General features: G+C 36.3%; 1 pseudogene; it reads right to left on the bottom strand.

The window, feature by feature from the left end:
- Positions 1-3,751: 3,751 nt before the first annotated feature.
- On the bottom strand, positions 3,752-4,697 carry LOC129065448 (glyceraldehyde-3-phosphate dehydrogenase-like; annotated as a pseudogene).
- Between the last annotated feature and the right edge of the window lie 486 nt (positions 4,698-5,183).

Below are 5,183 nucleotides of genomic sequence, written 5' to 3'. Positions count from 1 at the left end.
ATGGTCCCAAAATGAAGGAAAAAGTGAAGGCTATGCAAAGTGAAGTAAAGAAAAATATGCAGAAAATCAACAGTAAAGGGAAGGAAACCAGGACTCACATCAATGAGTTGAGCAGAAGGAAGAGATAAATATTCAACCAGAATAAAATGAAGAAACAAGAATTCAAAAAAATTGAGGAGAGGCTTAGAAACCTTAGGGGAACTTTAAAGATTACAACATCTACATCATAGGGGTGCCAGAAGGAGAAGAGGACTATCAAGAAATTGAAAACTTATTTGAAAGAAATAATGAAGGAGAACTTCCCCAATCTGGCCAAAGAAATAGACTTCCAGGAGATCCAGGAAGCTTAGAGGGTCCCAAAGAAGTTGGACCCAAGGAAGCACACACCAAGGCACATCATAATTACATTACCCAAGATTAAAGATAAGGAGATAATGTTAAAAGCAGCAAGAAAAAAGGAGAGACTCACCTACAAACGAGTTCCCATAAGACTAATAGCTGATTTCTCAAAACCTTGCAGGCAAGAAGGGGCTGGAAAGAAGTACTCAAAGTCATGAAAGGCAAGGACCTACATCCAAGGCTACTCTGTCCAACAAAGCTATAATATAAAATGGAAGGGCTGATAAAGTGCTTCCCAGACAAGATAAAGTTAAATGAGTTCATCATCACCAAGCCCTTATTATATGAAATGTTAAAGGGACTTATCTAAGAAAAAGAAGAAGATAAACACTATAACAGTAAAATGACAACAAGCTCACAACTATTAACAACTGAACCTAAAACAAAACAAAACAAAAACAAAAACAAACTAAACAAAGTACTGTAATGGGAACAGAATCACAGAAATGGAGATCAGAGGGGAAGGGGAGGGGGAGAATGAGGGGAAAGGTACAAGGAATAAGAAGCATAAATAGTAGGTACAAAACAGACAGGGGGAGGTAAAAAAGAGTAGAGGAAATGGAGAAGCCAAAAAACTTATATGTACGACCCATGGTCATGAACTAAGAGGGAGAAGGAATACTGGTGGGAAGTGGGTGCAGGGCAGAGGGGAATAAAGGGGAGAAAAAAATAGGACAACTGTAATAATATAATAATAAATATATATATATGAGTTAAAAAAAGAAAATACATTTTTTGGAAGGCAGATATCTCCTTTTGAATATTGAATTTTAGATCTCCATTTGACATCCTACAAAGCATACTATATGTCCAAGTATAAAGCATATACCATTTTAATAATTTTTATTCTAAATTTACCTTAGTCATTTTTTAATATTTTTCTTCAGTCTCTGGGGATAAAGGAGATTAAAACTGCTCTTCAATTCAAGAAACATTTGTATAAGCTTAATATAAGCTCCTTGCATTTTAACCTCTATTACTCTCCCAACAAGAATTGAATGTTATTCTCTTCTCAGATTTTTTCTTTTAATCATAAGTTCTAGCCTATTATCCCAGTAGTTATATTCACTCTCCTAATATTCCTATGACAAAATTATTTCTGTCAAAATTATTTTCCTGATTAATTTTACTAGTTTCAATCATCTTATGCTATTTCTTTTTATCATCTGTATAGTTAACTAGTTCATGTTTGTTATCCTTCTTAGCATATGGAGTTTATATAATTATAACATAATCTTATCTTAAGAGGAAGCACAGTATTATCAGTGTCTCAGTGCTTTGTATCCAGTATTTTGAGACTAAGCAGTATTCTTAAATCTCCCTGAGGCCACCTTAGCATTTCCTCAATAACCATACAATCTGTAAGTTTAAAATTAGAGTACGGCTGACCCAAAAGTGGGAGAACAAATACATTCTGAGAGAAACCTCTCACCCATACATCATTATTCATGGAAGATGATATATTCTCAACTAAAATTAAATGCCCTAAAATTCGTGAGTTTTCAAAATTCATTGAGAATACTTATTTGCTTCCATAATTTATCCTCCTGTGTCCCTAGCTCCTTTTCCATCTCTTTTAGTCAAATAAGAAGAGCAGACAATCTATTTTATCAAGAGTTTCAAGGTTTCAAGGAAACTTGATTAATAACCTTCCAGATTCTGAATCAATTGATAAACCAGTAATCTAGGATGGAATTTAGCATTATTTTTTTCCCCCTGGGTTGGCAACTAGGCTTGGGCCCTAGAAATAAATGGCCCTCTTGTTACTTCCTCAGATGAATTTATTCACCCTATTGCATGAAATGTTTGTGGAGAGCTGCAGAGGCAGAGCAGCCCTGGTGAGTGTAAGTTACAGAGGATATTTTGTGTTAAGAGTGATATAGGTCTGAGAGATGGAGGCACACAAACAATAATTTCTAACATATGAATCTCACTTGTTGGAGCAATTGGAAGTGTCAGTCTGTCATATTAAGATTGGCTTGACTGAAACAAGTGGAGGTTTGGCTCAGGAGTTTACTTTTTGTATTGCCTGTGTTAAGAGTCTGCTCATAAAAAAGTGAGAGAACAAGAATTGTGTTTCCTTAACAAAGTGCCAAGGGAAGATCCAAGGATATTCTACTCATAGTTTTTGGAGGAATGGCCAGTTGGGGATAGGACTTTCCATGTTTAAAGATAAACAATAAGAAAAAAACATACAAGACACCAATACAAAATTTAGAACAAAGTATAAGAAATAGAACATTTTCCACAAAAGAGCCTATCAGAAGATTACTTCTAGAAAGCAGTTCAAAGTATTATTCTCAAATAAGTTTATTTATTTGAGAACATAGACTAAATGAAACAGAAATTGAGAAAGCAACAGAAAGATGAAAAGAGTTCAGGAGTTTTCACCAAGAGTTCACATTGTTGTATGTATGGATGGTATTCTATTTGTGAAGCTGTGCATGATCAATCTGTGAGCCTGACTGTGCTTCAGAACAAAACAAAATAAAAAGATATAATCCAGTTAACCAAAGACAAAGCAAATAATAATAACCACAAATGAGAAAGTCTAGGAGTTAGTACTTATTCTAGAAAATAATTGCAATAAAGATATTATATATTATATGAAAAAATCACATTAGTGCTTTTATAAAAAATAAAATCATTAGGACAAACTCACAAAATTGGAAAAAATAAATGTTATTTTGGACAGAGAAGGAGACATTAATATAACACTGGAAATTTAGAAACTGATGCATGTAAGAACTAATTCTTTAAAAACAATGAAAGAGATAAACTACTCAGACTAATCAAGAAAAGACAAAAGAGAAAATACACATATTTGTAATAAGGACTAAAAAAAATACAAAATCACTTAGAGAGAAAGAAAACAAACAATTACAGTGATTTTTATAACAATATGCTACTAGAAATTAAAGTTTGTATAAATTGAATCATTTTCTAGAAAAATTGATGAAAAAGCCTCATTAATTGGAATTGTATCTATTTTAATACTCCTTATTAATAAGATGAACAAAAAAGTGAATCAAATTAAAATTTTTAGGTTCAGTTAGTTTTTAAATATTTAACAAATACATTTGCTGCTGTTTAAGCAATTTTACAACATAGACAGTGAAAGAAAATTTTTATTTTATTTTACTTTTTATTTTTATTCTCTTGGCTGGGTACAGTGAACTTTATAGATTATGCATGACAAGGTATGGCTCCCTAAGCCCCTCCCCTTCTTCAGGGGTCTGGGTTGGAAACTGGAAGTCAGGAGATTTGCAGTGAGTTGGCGGATCAATTTGGGGCAAGGACTCCCCAGTAGCTAGGGTCTCTCTTCTCCCTGGAGCTGGTGGTCCAGGGGTTCTTACTCCTTGGAGGCCATGTTGACGATAAGATCCACCACCCTGTTGCTATAAACAAATTCATTGTAATACTAGGGAGTAACCTTGACAAAGTGGCCGCTGAGGGCAATACCAACCCCAGCATCAAAAGTAGAAGAGTGAACTTCACTGTTAATTTCTCGAGACAACCTGGTCCTCATTATAACCCAGGATGTCCTTGAGGGGGCGTTCTGATTCCTGTTCTACTACCTTCTTGATGTCATTGTATTTGGCAGCTTTGTCCAGGGGAAAGTCAGATCCACAACCGACACATTGAGGGTGGGGACACAGAAGGTCTCGCCAGCGAGCATCCCATTCAACTCAGGAATGACTCACCCACAGCCTCAGCAGTGCAGGAGAAGCAGGGATGGTGTTCTGGGCAGCCACTTGGCCATGATGCCACAGCTTCCCAGAGGGGCCATCAACGGTCTTCTGGGTAACCATGATGGCATGGACTGTGGTCATGAGTCCCTCCACGATGTCAAAATTGTCATGGATGCCCTTGGCCAGGGGGGCCAAGCAGTTGGTGGTGCAGGAGGCATTGCTGACAATCTTCAGGGAGTTGTACTTGTCATAGTTCACACCCGTCACAAACATGGGGACGTCCGCAGAGATGGTGACCCTGTGGGCTTCACTCTTCACGTGAACCCCAGCCTTCTCCAAGGTAGTGAAGACACCAGTGGGTTCCACAACACATTCAGCACCAGCATCGCCCCATTTCATGGTGATGGGATCTTGCTCCTGGAAGATGGAGATGGGCTTTCCGTTGATGACAAGCTTCCCGTTCTCAGCCTTGACTGTGTCTTTCAATTTGCCATGAATAGAATCATACTGGAGCATGTAGAACACGTAGTTGAGGTCAATGAAGGGGTCATTGATGGCGACAGTATCCACTTTGTCAGACTTAAAGCAGGTGCCCAATATGGTCATATCCATTCACTCCAACCTTCATTTTATCTCAGAGTTCTGGCTGGCACTGCACAAGGAGCCATAGTTGCTTGTCACACAGGAGAAGTAGAGAGCCTATTCTATTTATTTTAGAAGAACTATGTAATTTTGATATCTAATAGTATTCAATAACATAAAATATTTAATTGTAAACTAAATATGTAATTCCAGCACTATATTCAAATCAACCTGACCTGATCTCACCCCATCTTAATATTCCTGATAATTATATTGTGCCTTAATGTTAGTATATAAATTATTGTAGTTTACTCTATTAATAGGTTAAATGAGATAAACTGCATGATAAAATTTTTGCCAGCAAGGCATGTGATAATATTCAAAACCTGTACTGACAAAAGTCATTAGTGACATAGAGAAAAAAAAATTTTTTTCCCTAAAGAGAAATACTATGTCTAATAGGAAAATAACCAAAAGAAGGCAAGAAACCTAAGATTGACAGTTTTTATC

Source organism: Pteronotus mesoamericanus, unplaced genomic scaffold, assembly GCF_021234165.1.
Source record: "Pteronotus mesoamericanus isolate MK-2021 breed Mesoamerican mustached bat unplaced genomic scaffold, CSHL_Meso_final contig_179, whole genome shotgun sequence".
Classification (NCBI taxonomy): domain Eukaryota; kingdom Metazoa; phylum Chordata; class Mammalia; order Chiroptera; family Mormoopidae; genus Pteronotus; species Pteronotus mesoamericanus.
This window is presented reverse-complemented; position numbering and strand designations above follow the sequence as displayed.